Source organism: Catharus ustulatus, chromosome 1 (genome assembly GCF_009819885.2).
Source record: "Catharus ustulatus isolate bCatUst1 chromosome 1, bCatUst1.pri.v2, whole genome shotgun sequence".
NCBI classification, from domain to species: Eukaryota; Metazoa; Chordata; class Aves; order Passeriformes; family Turdidae; genus Catharus; species Catharus ustulatus.
In genome coordinates, this window is record NC_046221.1 from 108,093,613 (window position 1) to 108,111,382 (window position 17,770).

General features: G+C 38.6%; 1 protein-coding gene across 1 annotated transcript in view; it reads right to left on the bottom strand.

Annotated features, from left to right (window-relative positions):
* The window catches only part of LOC116996323 (ankyrin repeat domain-containing protein 12-like), a 60,373-nt gene that overhangs the window by 42,268 nt on the left and 335 nt on the right, over nt 1–17,770 (bottom strand). The window lies entirely within an intron of this gene.

The window sequence follows — 17,770 nt, forward strand, 5'->3', positions numbered from 1 at the left end:
GTTTGATACAGTTAACTGACAACAAATCTGGTGCAGATGACTTTGAGAAAACCATTTTGCACACTACACTTGACACACGAGATGTTGATATTCAAACAAATTTCTACATCCTGCTCACACATCCATCCCCCATAAGGCTTAAACTATGGAAAACAGGAATATTTGTGAAAGATTAATACTGTTGTATACAACAATTTAGCATGTTACTTTCTTAATCTTCCAGAATAGGAGGGGAAGAAAAGTTCAAAAAGCTAAATCCTTGAGATAGAGAAGTAGGAAATGTTGCACTAAGGTCTGCTGATTTTCCTCCCTTTCCCCTACACTTGAGGAGGTTTTTTTTGTTTGCTGTTTTTTTTTTAACACTAACCACAAGCTTATGAAAAACAGGAAGAGATTAATTAGAAACAACCTCACATTGTATAACCAGAATCTTGTCTCCACTACGATACATGATACAATATTGTGAAATTCGTATGGTTCTGCTCTTACCTAAGACAAAACAAACATTAAAATATTCCCTTAATTCATGAAGCGTTAACGGGATTTATGCAGTCCTACTGATACAGAGAGTAGTTGTTCAATTTTAATGAACATCAAAGCACATGGTTATCAGCCTTTTGTTTTTAGTCACTTTTTATAACAGCTGCAGGAACAAAAAATGATTATCAGTTCAAAGAAGATAAAGAAATACTACACTGTGTTTCCTGTAATTAAAAAAAACCCCTTCCTTAATCCTAAAAGAAGCAACAAGTACTATCTTCACAGAATACTACTGTGCTGATTAGACCAAACATAGTGTATTACCATAGCAGAAAGTATCTGTTTCCATGGGTTTAAAAAGTGTCAAGTCATAAATCTGCTTTTGCTCATTAAGCCTCTCAAATCTTCTAAGTTTCATTTGTAACATTTCCCATTGTATATAACATGACCACGACTACTTTAAAAAAATCATCAGCTCAGAGTTTTCTTTATTATTTTAAATAGATTATTTCTCATTGCATATGCTGCTGTTTCCTTCCCTTCCTTTTTTACTGCTACCTGGCTCCCTGAAACTACCTCCACTCCTGCTTTGCTTCTCTTTCTTTCCTGGTTTCATATGCCATTCCCTGGTGTACGACAGTAAGAAGCCAAACCTCACAAGCTTAGTAAAATTTATTAGCTTAGATTGGCTCCCTTGATCTCATTTGCCTCACCAGCAGGGGTTACACCACATGAACAAGAGTTGCCCTTCACAAAAGGCCCAGCCTTCCTGCATGTCTTACCTGGAAAGCAATAGTTTATTTTTTAAAATGGTAGAACAGAAAAACCCAGCCTCAAGTATTGTGTAGGGGCAAGAGGATTATGAAAACACTTTCAAAACAGATTTCAATTAAAGGTATTTCTAATAACAGAGTTAGTTTAATATACAAATAGAACCAAATGAAAACAGAAAGCATAGGATGTTTCCATTTTCTTTACCAAATGATCAAGAGGCAGAAGCAGATGTGCAGAAAGCTCCACCTGAACATGAGCAAAACTTTACTGTGCAGATGAGCACTGGGACAGATCACCCAGAGAGGCTGCAAAATCTCCCTCACTGGAGGTATTCCAAAACACTCTGGACACAGTCTTGTGCTGGGGGCTCTGGGATGGCCCTGCTGGAGCAGGGAGGTTGGAACAGATGACCCACCTGCCAGTCTGACCTATTCTGTGATTCTGTGATCAAAAGTAAATGTGAATTCATTAAATTTTTGACCCAAGTCAAATATGCTTTGGAAAAAATCCTGCTTTGGAAGTTCACTAAAACTGAGTGTCACATACTGGATTATCAAAGCAGAACCACCACACTAAGACCAACCAACAGCACTATTTCCATAAAGTGCCATTCCAACTCAAGTTCTACACAGTGTTCGCATCCACAGTGAAAATGTAGAACACAGACTTCCAGGGGAACCTAGATGTGTCTGCTTTCAGTTCTCCTCAGTGCCATTTCTTAATGCAATTACTGGTTTATTAGGCAATCTTGATGGCACATTTTAAATCACCAGAAACCTAAATTAAAAGTTAAACTCTATACATTCAAATTATTCTCCTCTGTCACAACAAGCAGTGTCCTTGCTTTTCATCTGACATACAGACACAGCTGTGCTTTCCCTCAAACTGGTATCAAGTTTTTCAATACAACAGAATCTGCTTCCTACTAAAGAAACTTCTAAAGAAACAAAATCAGATATTATTATTTTATGTTTGGACATCTTTTCTGCACACTCATTACCAATCATGAGTCATACTACTGGAAATACTGCTGAACTCTTTTCTCAGTCATTTTTCAAGTAAGGAACTAAAAATTCTGTTTTCTCCTTGAAGTAACAAAGGTAAGCATTTAGACAGATCTATGCACAGTGACATAAAATGCCAGGATTATCTCATATAAATAACCCTGGACATAAAAAACAATCCCAAAAAAAATCTACCAACCACGAGAATTTCAGATGTAATTAGCTACAGAAAATTAGCCAAAAAGTTACTGATGCCAAAAAGTTACTGTATAAGCTTACAACTAGCACTGATGAAAAAGTTTGTCTTTACCTATGTAAAAAAGCAGGGAATTAATGCAGAATTACAATGGTGCTGTTGTCACTGTCATTCACCTCTTTGCATCTTTCAGCCTGGTCTTCTGAAAAATTAAGGCCCGTGGGTTTGCGTTAGATGCATATATATGACTAGCTTATCAGACTTCCAAGACTGTAGATGGATTTTCTTTAAATTTGACAGCAGCAGAAATTTTCAAATACATTAAGCACTCACAAATGTCATGGGAAAAGGTGGCCGGCCAGTGGATAATAAGAATAAAAATAATAATCCATCACTGTTTTTTGCATGGGAAGGTTTCAATACCAGCTTCATTACATAGTGCTTGTAAGAAAACTCCACATGAGACAGCCTTTTTAAACGATTTTCCTTTTTTCTCTTAGTTATGTGGAGGGAAGTTTCAGTTGAGACTTGCACATTACCGGAGTCAGACAAGACACAAATTGCTAAGAAATTAAGCAGCATTAGTTCTGGTGCTCACTGAACTTCTTGTTTCCTTTCTGGTTCAGTGTCATTACAGCAAAATGTTACAGGATGCTTTGGGAAGGTTTTCTTTGGTAGCCCTGTTGTACAGCTGATCTTGAAGGCTAGCTGACTGCTAGTACTCCAGCAAAGCAAGGGGGCACAAGATTAACCTTCTATGAGAATACCAGTAGTAGATGAGTTAATTTCCAAGACACTGTATCTACTCTCCTGCTCTAGAAAGCATTTACACTTAGAAAGCAGGGGTCTAGAGTAAGGCAATCTTCTCAATTACCTCTGCTTTCCTGTACTTCCCATATCTTCATCTACAGAGAAGAAGAAAAACAAACTAAAAACCAACCAATAATAAATTAAAAATAGTAATAGTAATAATAATTAAAAGATCTCTCTTTTAATAAGGATTTACTCCAGACTGGAAAACAGTGAATCAACTACACCAAGTTTCTGCTAGAAATAGTTGACAGAAATGCTTCAGAATGTTTTAATAAAATTAAACTACTGAAAATGACAACTACAGTTATATCTAAATTAGCAAGAAGTAAAGAATTGTCAAGACCAAATCTGTAAAGTGGAACAGCTGGTAAAAAAAATCCCTAATATACACTAGTCACATTTAGCAGATTAGCTCTGGACTATTTCTAGTGCAGTTCCATGTACTAAATGCACATTAAAGGTTGGAGCACATTCAAAAAATTCCTAAACACATCTCCCAGCTTAAGCCAGAAGGAATCAAGCTCTGAAAACACTACACATAGCAAACTAAACTACAGTGACAAGAGAGGATAGTCACTGATTTAAACTAAGACTGACCTGATTTTCACTTCGCAATCTCCTCCTTCCCAGCCCTAGAAATTTGTCTCTTCCAAGTTTATTTTGAAATGACTGGTATGATCTAGATCACAAAGCTACTAAGAGTCTACCAAAAGAAAAAAAAAAAGTTAGTGGATGAGTACAAGAGAGATGTCTAAGAACAGCTGAACTGAGGGAAAGGCAGGCAAAAGCCAACATTACGTATTCTGTTCAGAGAAAGCCAGCTGGCCAATCCGTATGTACACACTGGCTAATTAAGAAGTATGTAGGTAGCTCACGCCTAGCCATACCAAATGTTATCTGCATTCTGGTGGGAGTGTGTCAAAGACAGATGAGGTTAACACACTGGGAGAGAGGGAATGGGAATGGTACAAAGGACCAAAAAGCTACAGAAAACTGGTATTTTTAAATCTTGTAAGAAGCAGAGCTTTAGCAAAAAGATGTTCATTTAACTAAGTTTAACACTCTGTGTTCTTTTTTCTTCTTCTTATCAGGAAAGTGCAAATGACTTCAGTATTTTATTTCACAACAAAAGCATCCTTCAGCTAACAGCTCAGAGAAGTGTTTTCTTTCCAAAAGAGAGGTTAACTAATTATTAATGCTAAATGAAATGTGTGATGGGAGATGTAACAGCACTGCCAATTCTTTTATTCTTATGGAACTCAGTGCTTCTATGCACAATTACTCAACCAGAGCCAACTGCTACACAATGAAATGGCTCCTGGTAAATGAACATGTTATCAGGTCAACATCTACCTTTTCACCTACAGTGTCCAGTAAGAAAAAAGGGTTTGAGACAGAACAAGAGATTATTAATGATATTTCAGTTAGAGGCTGGGGATGTGCTAAGAGTCACAAGGCCAGCAATTTGGTACTGTTTGGAAAGACACCATTCAGGTTACAACACACAGTAGGAAGGGCAGTGAAGTCCAGTAGTACAGGGCCAGACTTTTCTGGGTTGCAATTTAAACGTGATGTCTACAAAATGAACATCTATCTGTATTTTAACCTGGTAACTCCCACACAGAAATATGTCTAAAGCTTCAGATTAGCCAAATGACAATGTGGCTGTGACAAGGAGGCAGCCGAGAGAGAGGTTTGAGAGGACAATGCCAAGAAGGGATTGTCTCTGGGAGGAAAGCACAGGGGACTCCACGATCAACACACAAATATTTTTCCCCAGAATACTTTTTTTTTCCTGTATTACAAAAACCTCTAGTCTTGCCACTCCTATCCCTTGTAAAAAAGCATGAGCATTCCATATCCTTTCTGTTTAAATGGAGAATGACCAGCTTATCCCTGTGTTCCTTTTTCCACTACCTCCTTGGACAGATATACTTGCAGAAATGAAGTCTCAAACATTGCTGATGTCTCATGAAAATGTCAAAATGCTGGTAAAGGATTTGCTGAGAGCAAGCACTTAATCTCATAGAACATCATACAAAATACTGTTCTGAAAGGTCAAAATTTCAGTGACTACAGACAGAAAAATATTTGTACCAAGGTCTTCACTGCAGAAAACTACAACACAGCTATTCCATAATCATTTAGAGCAGCTTATTTGATCTTTACAATGAACACACTGAAAAGGTCATTATAGGCTTTATTTGAACAGAAATGGTTTTAGGTTTCTTGTACAAGTCCTATGAAAACAGCGTTACATGGATCCCTGCAAAAAAGACTTCCTCTCAACCATTTAGCAACTGAGAATGCTGCTATAGTCCAGCATATCTTACTGCTAAGTAGGATTAGGGAACATTTTAATTCCCTGGGTGCTAAAGTCAAAGTTGAATAGCTATGAAATCTAAGCAGTAGAACATTTTTTCTACAAAGCTGTTAAAGCATTAGATATATGCAGCTATAATGGACTAAATATACACTGCAGTACATCCCTTCTGGCAAGCCTGCCTCCTGCTGAAGGCTAGAGTCATATTATTCCTCACAAGTTCTAAGGCAAATACATTCTGCATAAGAAAAGATTAAATAAAAGGCTATTTGTGTACACCGTACTATTTGAGATTGTATTTTTACCATCACCACTTCCTGAATGTGGTACACACTATAATACCTTCAAATACAACAAACAGAACAATTTACCAGACTCTTTTTGCCCTGCACTCCATGGTGTCTCATTGTACTCACAATTCAGTTCTCTGGCAGTAACCAGCAAATAAATTACCAACCACTACTGACTTTAGGTAGTGCAGCAACTTAGTATGTTAGAGAGAACACTGTCTGAATGATACATGCAGTGGCTTTTGCAGATGAAAGGTGACAAGACCACTTTTATTTGGAAAATATTCACAAGGTCTTTTCACACAATTGTGACGGTTCAGTGCGTGCACATTCCAGTGCCAGGGTTATGATGAAAGAACTAAGCTCCAACACAGTCTCAAACTAATGTGCCTAAGGCAACAGTCTGTTGCTGTATTAAGTGCAAATGCAGTACCCATCACAGACATGAGTCACAAATTTGGCAGATTTTACAGCATTTGACGATAAAAATATGACAAAACATTCTTGGTTCAGAAGTGAGAAATTCTTTTTTATTACGATTTTTTTAAAGATTTGCACAATACTTGAGACAACTTTGTGCCTAGAAAATGCAAAGCTGGGATTAGTCCTACTCCTTTGCTGTACCTATTGTGCAATCTCAGAAACAGTGCCTTACCTCTCCCCTGCAGCTATTTGCCCTATGAAATTTAAGCAGATATATAAAAAAAATTGAATAAAACAAAGCATCAGCATAATAAACATATACTTCAGAAATATGTGCCATGGGATAAATTGGATATATATATATATATAATTATTCTGGAGACTTCTCAGATACTAGTTAACATATGGAACAGACATCCTATCAGACAGCATTCCTGCATTTGAATTTGAAATGTTCAGATACCAAGATCCAAACATAAGAACTGTACAAATGTTTCTACAATAAGCAAAATAAACTACTTATTTGAATTCCATTTTATAAAGGTGTCCTTTTATAAAGTGTAACAGTAAAACAGGCATGGGTAGTGACTACTCACAATCTCCAGAACAGTTTTTAATATACTCTGAAGTCCCTACTCATTGCATGCCAGACTACACTGTACAGGGATAGGAGGAAGGCCCTAAAAAACAGCCGACACTCAGGCAGCAAGAAAGATTTTCCAATACTTCAGCTGGAATTCACCACTACTTCCTACCAAAATAAGAAATGTATCTCATAGTCTAGGAATTTCTACTAGGAAGAGGGAAAAAAAAAAAAAGAGAGGACATGCAACTTTCTCCTATGCAGAAAACAAACAAAACCTTTGCAGTGGTTTTGTTGCACTTGCCTATATAGGACCTTGGGCTCCGACTGATAATCCCTATCTTAAGAGCTTGAGTTTACCTGTGCTTGAAGTGTCAAGTTCCACAGATTTCCCAACACTCTTCAATTGATTTCTGCGGTAGTAGTAGCACCTAGAGTTGTCAACCTCTTTACAACAAATATTCTCTATTAAAGAGCATGACTGAATCTACAGCTTTCTAGTTAAACTTTAGTAACATTTTTCTCCTCTTATTTTAACTAAACACATGCTTATTAGAGAATACAAGAAATTCATTGTACATAGAATTAAAGAGTAGTTGAGGTGAAGAGACATTCAGAGGTCCATTTAAGTCTCTCAGTTATCCAGCCACTCAGACAGACATTTTCAGCTTTAGTTGAACTTTACACAGATCAGGCTGGGTTTGTTACTTGAGCACAAAAAACACAGTAAAAGAAATACAGAAAGTACAAAACTTCCTAACTGTAGGCACTTACAAATCATGCAGCAGCACTTCACAAGCAGCACACCATGGAAAAAGAAAAATCCTTGGCCCAAGACTTAATTTACAAAATCCTATTCACTGACTGAAAACAACACACCCCAGTACGTCTTTGAGATGTTTTACACGGACTGAAGTTCAAAGGTACTATGGGTTCATACACATGGTTCATTAGAAAGATGATGCTGCAGTAATAGCTGTATATAAGCAAGAGACTACTCCTCTTCCATGTCACAGCTTGGCATTAGGAATACCCCTGCACATCTTCTCAGAGGTTTTCTTGCAATTACATTAAATGTCAGCCAAGTAAGGACTGAAACTTCTTCTGCAGTAGGTTGGATATTTCCTGCCTCACAAATTCTCAACTAAAATTCCAAAATCTACCTGTCAGAACGAAACCAACTGACAGCCTAGTGAAGTTCTGAGGAACCAATGACCACAAACAGCTGCAGCAAGTGGCTTCACCTGCCCCTAGAGAAAGAGAATCTGTTTCTCACTCTTAATATGATTCCTGCTATTTCAGCTTGTCTTGATTTCTACCTTCATAAAGGGAAGAAAATGTCTACCACTTTTTTTAAAATAGAAACCCCAACAACATCCTAAATAAAGAGCAGTACCTATCCCAGACTACTCCAAAGAAATTACTATTCATAAATCAAAATTCCATCTCCCTTCACAAATATTAATCTATTTTCACAATATTGCTGGAAGATGAAAATACATTATTTCCTTCATTTTACAGATAGCAAATTAGGTTGACAGAAATAATGAAGGGAAGAAAAAAATCAAGTGAGGAGTTTGACCAATTTGCCACACTTGTAACGTCAAAGACTTTATTTTTCAGATTATTTTGCATTTGATGGTAGTTAATACTATTGACTTAATTTTCAACTTCTGCAAGCAACTAGTCCTTCCACTGCAGGAGGAAAGAGGTCAGTCTCAAAGCAGATATTCCCACGCGAGGAAAACACTTAGCATGAGCTCATAAAGAGCCGATAGCTCACACAAATTCCAAAACAGACTGAAAAAATAGATAATTTCCAGGGTCAGTGTTCAGCTTCCTCCAACATGGGATCCCCTGTTCCTATAAGCTCCTCCTAAGTTAGAGAACTTATTCCAGCTTCTGCCACAGGACTCTTGGAGCAGTAACCTAGACTGCACAAATGCATTTAATCCCAGAGATTCATACAGTTTACCATTTAAAGTGGAATGTCAACAAAAACTCATCAACTCATCATGCAATTCTGCTGTGTGCAGTAGGGCAAATGAGCAGTGCTGCTCCAATACAGAGCAGACAGCATTTCTGGTACAGCAGAAGGTAAGGGTTAGCCACACTGTAGAACACAGCAAGAAGTCATGCAAATACAGACAAGAAGCACTCGTTTAACTTCTTTTGCAACACACTCCTCCCATTTCCTTCCTCTACTTTCTCTGAAGTTTCCAGTCTCAAACAGATTCTGAGATCCTCCCACTGCTAATGTCACTCCACACATCAAGATTATGAAAAAAAAGAAGAAAGCAGTTTGTTGGTATCACACTTCTAAACTCATATGGAATTAATTACTGTTTATGTCTTTCCAAGGCACTGCAAAAAAACGCATAAAAACTAACGTTTTGTCATAATATCCTTGCAGGTGCTATGTCAACCAATTAAATATTGTTTGGCATGTAAGACCTAAAAATTATCAGCAGAGCATGACAGAGGAAAAGAAGAAGGATCTCAGGTATCTATAAATGGCCTTTAAAGTTCCTCCACATGGATTATTGAACAGGGAAGAACTAAAGAAAAAAAACAACAAAACCAAGTGTGGTAGGCTAACGCCTAGCTTTAACATCTCATAGCAATATACTGATTATTGAAGACCAAGTATCCAGAAAGATATCTTTAAAAGGATGGGACACTCTCAAATAATTATTTAGATTCAAAGACCCTAAACCTGTGTAAACCTATCTGCACCAAGACTCATGCAAAAGAAGACACCAAGAAACTGCCAGCAAAGCCTTGTACGGTACTGAGAAAAGGTAGAAAGAAAATGGAGGAGGGAGATGATGAATTCTTTTCCCAGATGACTCTCTCTCTTCCATACTTAAAAAAAAAAAAAAAAAAAAGCCTTAGGAATTAATCTGTTTACATAATGTTATTTAGGGAGAAAAACAATGTTGACAAACATGACCTGGACAGACAGGATGGCATAACGCTGAAAAGAGGTGAGCAGGGAAGGTGGTGCTTTGCAACAGGGATCCCTAAATAATGTTTGATATAAACAGAGAGTTGAAATAGATGAGAAGGTACCTGAAGGAACAGGAAAGTAGGATCAAATACTATGACTTATTTTTTAAATTTTTGAACAAAAATAGTTTTACAAGTCTGAAATCCTAAATATTAGTTGTTTAGTAAAAGGAACACACAGGGCCCAAGGAACTCTTTATAGTAAGTACTCTCTGATTTATACAGAAATAGTACAGATGTCTATATTCAGAACAGACTTTCAGAACAGCAATTCTACCAGTTTAAGATTATGGAATTCTCCGGTATTTCAGAGAAGTTTTTGAAGGGCTGTGGGATTGCTTAATAGGGAAGCATGTAGAGTGGACACATATATTACAAATGAACTTGCAAACCCATAGTCTTAAGTAATTAATAACTTTCACAACAGGCTTGGAAAAAGGTTACTTTCTAGAAAAGCATAAAACAGTAGAATGTTTGATATCACAGTGGCATCCCAGATTGTACAGGAATGGCACAATCTTTACCAATAAGCCAGTATTATCTTGCAAAAAAAGGCAGACCATTCTGTTACCACTATCTGTTAATTCATATAATTTCCTCTCAATAACCAAGAAAAGTGCTGCACTGAAAGCATTTACATTTTATGAAAACACTGTTTTTAAATTGAACAGCTTAAAGTACAAAAGCTGCAAGTTTGTGGAACTTGCATAACATAAACCAGATGATATTTTCATTAAAGAATGGTTAGGAATTATTTAAAAGCAGAAACTCCTCCCTGATTCTGAGAGACTTGTGTTGAAGCTTCTCTTTATGCATATAGATACATGTTCCCTACCACAAAATGGGAAGGATAAGATGTAAGAAATGAATATTTAGGAATAGGGTTATTTCTGGTAATGTCCTGGCATTATCAACAAACAGAAACAAACAAACAAACAAAAAAAGCACTGCCTCTCCCAGAATGGTGACAAATCTTCCTTTCAGAAGTCAGACATCAGCTCTCATTTCAGCGTGGCAGGAGTGGCACCTACATAGTGACAAGGGTCATCATTCCTTCTGAACCACTTACATTATTTCTACAGCATTCCCTCACGTGAGCCAGCAAGGAACTGAATGGGTGCCAGAATTCAAGATGAATCTGAAGGACACTTGTCAGTATTGTATTATTCTCAAGTGCATTTCTCTATTCTCAGATTAAACCTTTGTCTTTTCAAGGAGGGTACTAGCATTACTGTTCTTTCACAGTCTGGCTGCTCTGCAAGGAATCACTGGAAAGAAACAAACAGAAAGAACCAGTACAAACAGAACAGCTTGAATAAATGTTTTTCTTCTTTAAAGAATTACAAAGGGTCATAAAGAAGGACGAAATTCCTTTGCAGATGGCCTCAATATTAAAATAATAATTTCTGAATAAATTCTTTTATTGTTAATTATACTTCAGCTACTTTTCACATTTCTCTTTCGGCAATAGAAAATGATTGTTTCACTTTCAGTTTCTCACTCACAAGCTTACTCAGAGTCAAGCACCGGAAGAGACTTTTTCCATTAAGTTATAGCACAAGTAACGTACAGAAGACATAGATGTATTTGTCTTTCTTTAAACAAATATCAGAAACTGAATTTTTAACAGGAGAAATGAAGTGCAAAGAAGTCTGACTTAGGTAACCAGCTAATTAGTAATTTAAATAATTTTCAAAAAAATTACTTAATTAAGAATCTGTACAGCAGAACTTGGTAGAATGTACCACAGCTTTACAAGACTACCACACAGAGGCAGTACAAGAAGAATACATCCTTTGACTATTAAAAATTAGGAAAAACACATTAACTACAACAGCTGAAAAAAAAGTTCTATTACATATTTGAATCAAAAAAAAGTTTGACAGTTTTATAATTTATCAAGCCTTCAACAATACATTCAGCAAAGAATCCCAACAGACTAACTAAAATTAGAAGATAATATTTTACTTGCACTGTTGGGCCAAATTCCAGGTTCAACTGGTTATGACCATAAGCACATTGCTCTAGCCTGCAGGGAGCCTGGGAAGGACTAGATGGTGGGGTCAGATGGGCCTCCTGACCTCATCTAGTCTGTTATTCTGTCCCATGAATCAGAAATGCAGATGGTCTTCACCTCAGCAGCAGGATGGCTACAGGCTGTTCTCTCCTCCTGCTGACATATTCAGCATAGGCAAAGGTTTGTGCCTTCTATATTCTCCAGAAACTTATGTATGTAGTCAGGACAGCATTTATTCTAACAAATCCCCACATCGGTGGCCAGAAGAACTGGTGCATCTTGTGAGTACGGGCGTCACACTCCAACGGTACCAGGACAACTGTGTAGAATGCAAACATTGTATTCCTACTGAGGGTAAGACCTAGGTGTCAACATGAACTTTTACATGGAAAAACCACCTCACCTCTTAGAATCAGACACAGATAAGTCTCTGGAGTGCCTAAAGGGATCACTCTTTATTCTCAATAGTCTCTCAAGAGAAAGGAGATCCTTGATTCTACAAAGAGGAATTCTATTCCAGGGAAATAAAAGAATATACTAGCCCAAGAACTCTGGCTCTTAGGAGCCAAAGGCACTTATGACAAAATCCATTAGTCCTTCCTTTAAAGCTACAAGTCTATAAACTTGAATGTTCACAGGTGCTTCCTCTTGAGTCTTTTTTAGGATGAGCTATGGGTTCAAAGGAAACACCTGCACAGTTTAGCTAAATATGATACACTCTTTAAACTACTTGGAGAAGTGGAGCTGTAAACGTCAGGTTTGATCTACTGGTTATTACTTAAAGATGTAGCTAAATAAGTATTTTTCAATTAAGAAAGACTATTGAATATGTAGAATCGACCAGAATAAAACTTAAAAGCCTTTTTATCAGTACTTAGACAAACATATGATAAGCAAACCTACTGCCAAGCACTTTTCAACTCCTGCCATAGGAATCTACTTTCTCTCTAGCCTACAGATCTCCAGGACAAGAGATTTCATAACTATGCCATATGTTATTACCTCAGTAATTTCTCTTTAAATCTTCATAAACTAATGATAATTTGTCAATCTAAAATCAAGAAAACCCACAACTTACCTGCAGCACTGCCAGAAAGAACATTACATAAAACACACACATAAGGCCCTTCACAGGCTAAGAACAGAAGAACTGCTAACACCTACTCACAGTCCTTCAGCTATAGCAGGATTCAGGACAGGTAAAGCAGGTAGCTGGAGTACTACCATTCATAAGAAGAATCTAAAGCAGTAGATGCAGGACAGAAAGCAATCTTGGCTTACTCATGGGTTCTCAACTGGCTAACAGAAGTTTCTGCCTGGGCTAAATTGTGAAGACATGCAAGATATTCAACATGCTTTATTGCCACCTCTTGGCCATCACCAAATCTCACAAAAATAACAACAAAGTCATCTGTCAGCTCCTACAGAAATAATCTTTCTTCAGGGGAAAAGAGATAGCGAGAGAACAGATGGAGAGGAAACAGAGAACAAGCAGAATACTGTTTGAAGACAAGTATAACTATTTAAGGCTATAAAACTACAGTGAGTACTGCAGTTAACTTTCATTGAAGTTTTACTGTATCATCTGGAGAACAGAAGAAACTGGAAAGCAAACAACCAGTTATTTTCAAGACAAAAACCAAGATTTTTTTTATTTGCTTAAAAAAGGTAAAACAGGTGTCAAAACACCTGTTTCTTCTTGAAGTCAAAAGAATAATAGAGTAGCATTATCCACACACAAAAGAAAATAACACTAAATGAAAGGTCCATTTTCCCTTCACTATTAAACTAGTAGTAAGAACCTAGATTAGCAGGTTGCTGAAGAGTACAGAGAACCACAGAAAGTTGACTTCTCTCAGTTGTTTGTTGCACAGACTACTGAAGGAAGCAAACAAGAAGACATTTCCACAAACCAGCTAAGACAATTACCTGGCCAACAGAGCTTGAAAGGTTTGATAGCCAGACACCTCTTTAATAGAGCTAATGCAAAAGGCTTGGAAAGAGAAGGGAAACCATAGGAAATGTCTTTATACACAAGCTCATTTCTGCTGTCATCAAACAATGGAACTTTTTAAGAACTACCACAGAACACCTGGAAATATGTAAGATTTATTTGGGATTTGTTGCACTGAATACATTCTGAAGCCCACAGAAGAGGGGGGAAAAGTGCTTTCTACTTCTGACGCTTTCCAGCCTCATGAATGTAAGACATAATGCAAGGAAAAGCTGTTCCACTACTCTCTAACTCCAGCAAGCTACTCATGGGTAGAAAGCAGATACAGGATCAGAGGAGAAAATAGATAAAGTTTTCCTCCCCAGAGTCCATTTTTAGTTTTTGCCTCTAATATAGCCCCTAATTCTGTCTCTAGTGTTGCTAATGGTTTTTCTTAACATAAACCAGTGTAAAATCAATCCTCTTGTGACATTATCACTACCTAGAGCACTGTGTAGAAGCCATGAAACTGAGGAGCATTTATACATTTGTTGCTTGCAAAAGAGAAAAGCAGTTGCAGCAGACATAAGGATGCTTCATCAGATCCAGGGAAATAATCTAAAATAAACTAAGGCAAAATCATACTCTCAAGGGCTTCATGTCTCTACATGACTATTTAGTCTTTAAGCAAGGTGGCAATAAAGGTCCTCAACTGCCTCCACAAGATTACAGAAGAGCTTTTAGGACTTTTCTATGTTCTGGAATAATAATGAACTGACAAGAAAAAAAAATATAGATGTTAGCAGAGCTCTGACTTCTGTTATCCTGTTAATAAAATCATTCAGTGTAATAACACAAAATGCAAGACTGAGTTTGTGCTAATATTTATTTCATACCATCTGTCACTAGAGTCTAAGTAGAGACTAATGATGTAGTTAAAAAATAGTTTGATTTGGAGACTAAATGACCAATCAACATTTATAATACTCCATCTGCAATAGAACACGGAAAAGAAGAAACACCAAATAGTCATGCCCAGCCCAGCGCTTTCTAAATAAGATCCAAAAAATGTTACAAGTAGGTTGTTCGGAGTGTTTATATTAACAGTGTGGTAGCAGGTTAATCATTACATATTTTGTGATCAATAGTTTTTTCCAGTTTTAAAGAGGACCAACTCCAGTAGACTCTCAGGCAATTTCATTGGCCTAAGATTGTCTAAACATGGTCAATCAATTCAACAAATACAATTAGTTTTCCTGCCTGTATGCCCAATACTGAGGAAGAAGTTCTGAATACCAAGGAAGAAGTTCTAACTCAGTCATTTCTAGGTGCCTGTATTTCCATAAAAAAGGATATCCAGGACGTACTTAAGTTAAAGCTGTAACAGCTTATGGAGTTTCTAGCAATTCAAACAGACATCTAAGGGTAAAGAAGTAAGTAAAGAAACTGTTTTTGACAATCACTGGTGACCACTGATTTATGAACACAGATATTCAACTTTCAGTGTAAGCTTTTAATCATATGGTTAAGTGGTAACATAGCAATACCTCCTGCAACTAGCACCAAGCAAACATAGAAGCTTAACACAAGCACTCATTTAGCCTGCTTATTAAAAGGCCCTTTCCTCTAAGAAGTCACCTATTGTGCAAGCCTGTTGGAAGAAACTGCACACAGACTTCAGTTTGTGGCATGGGGCTTGCTTTCTTACACAACATCTGTCCTAAGCTTTAATGTGTGTAGAATTCTGAGTTCACAAACGATTTTGAATAATCCTCTGGGTGGGAGAAGAACACACAAAGAGATGGCAATAGAAAGGCAGAAATATTTATATTTGAAAGACTGAGCTGTCATCTTTGTGAAAGAATCAAAGACTCTCTGATCAACTGCCCACACTCAGTGATTGCTACAGAAAAGCCAGGAAATAGGAAAAGAGACTCACACACCACACACTGAAAAGCTGACATTGCCACAAGAAAGCCACATGGTCCTCTGGGTGCCAAGAAAAACACTGGTACTCCTTGACATTTTAGCTTGCACAACACATACAGAAAAGTAGAACTATTAAGGGGGGAGGTGGAGTGTAAAAAGACACAGACAATCAATGGTTTCACCATTACCTTCTCAAAGAAATATTCTGCTGTACTTCAAACCCTACAATTTTATTTGAACAGACTGTTTCTCAAGCCTGCACCAGAAATCTACTAAATTCACAGAGGGTGACATTAAGGTCCCCAGCTGATCAAGTCACAAGGTCAGCAGGGAGTCTGAATTTCCATCTCAAAGAATGAAGAAAAGCAAGAGACACAACACCTGCACAGACCTCAAATAGTAAGAACAGCTGAAATACCCTGACATCTCGGATAATGCTGAAGATCTGTTGCTCTGGTGACTTCTACCCAACTAACTATAGCAAAGGATTACAGCAAAAGAAATAAAGAAAACACAGGTTCCTTGCAGCTACACGGCACCTGCACAGCAGCTCACCCATGTCCCTACCTACAGTAACCAAGAATTGAGGACAACCAAGTTACCATGAACTTGTATGCTGAAAAACACCCACACCCTTACTGTTTCAAAATTAGAGAGAAGGATGTGCCTCCAACCTCTAAATCATGGCTTGTTAATAAACAATTATTTTAACAATAGTTAATGATTTCTTATAGACATCATGATCTCACCCTTTCCTAGCATTCCAAGATTAGAGAATTTTTTCCTGGAACATAAGTACATTTGGACGGCTCCACATCTGTCCAATAGCTTTTTGTTCCTATAACCATCACCACTCACACACTTTCCTCCATTAAAGATTTGTTTGATCCCATGAGTTACCTTGTAATTCAGAGGCATAAGATTCCCTTTCTTCCGTATCACACAGGCCGCAGAAGAAAGGTATGGAACACAGTGACAGTGTCCAGGCAATTTCCACAGGAGCTCTAGCTAATAACACTGATATTAAATAATAATAATGATGATATTGGAATGTGCTGGTTAGGGAGGTGGTGGGACCAGGGCCCCTGAAGGTGTTTAAGGGAAGACAGGACATGGCACTTAGTGCCACAGTCTACTTGACATCACAGTGTTTGCTCACAGGTTGGACTCAACGACCTCAGAGGTCTTCTACAACCTAACTGATTCTGCGATTCTGCAAAATATTTATTTTACTTGGGAGTTTAAAGAAAAAAAAACCCCTTTAATTTCTTATCACATACACAACCTTTAGGGGGAAGAAAAAAGATTAAAAAAACCCCAAACCCAAAAACCCTCCAACAAAACAAAAAACCCAAGACTGAACACTGAACATTATCAATGGTACCTCGAGAGTCTGACAGGGACTAGAATGAAGAACTGAGCCTGGCATCCTCTCATTCCCTGCCCTTCCTTTGTTGCCTGCTGTCACCTGTGCAGCGCGAGTTGCCGCGCTCCATCCACATCGGCGGCTGCCCGGCGCTGGCAGGGAAGGCAGAGGACGCGTTATCCCGCCGAGCAGCCAGCCAGCCTCGGCGGGGTCGGTACCGGCGGAGCAACTCCCGAGGCTGCAGGGAGCAGCCGAAATTCCCGACACGGAGGCGGGGCGTGTGTGTTATGTGCGTGTGTGTCCGTGTGCTGTGTGTGCTCTGTGTGTGTACACTGCCATGCCGCGCTCGGCACCCGCGCGCCGCTCGCCCGTGCCGCCTCCCCACCTTCCCCGCACATTCCCGGCCCGGCCTCCCGCGGGAACCTCCCGTAGGCGGCGGGCCCCTCACGCCGGGCGGCGGGGCAGGGGCCAGGCTCGGCGGGCCAGGCGGTGACAGCGGCGGCCATGGCTCCCGCCGCGGCGCTGACGGGCTGACAGCGCGGCCGGACGGAGCCGGGCGGGAGGCGCGGTGCCCACAGCCCGGGGGGACACGGCGGCAGCGGTGACACCGCCGAGGCGGGCACCGGGTGG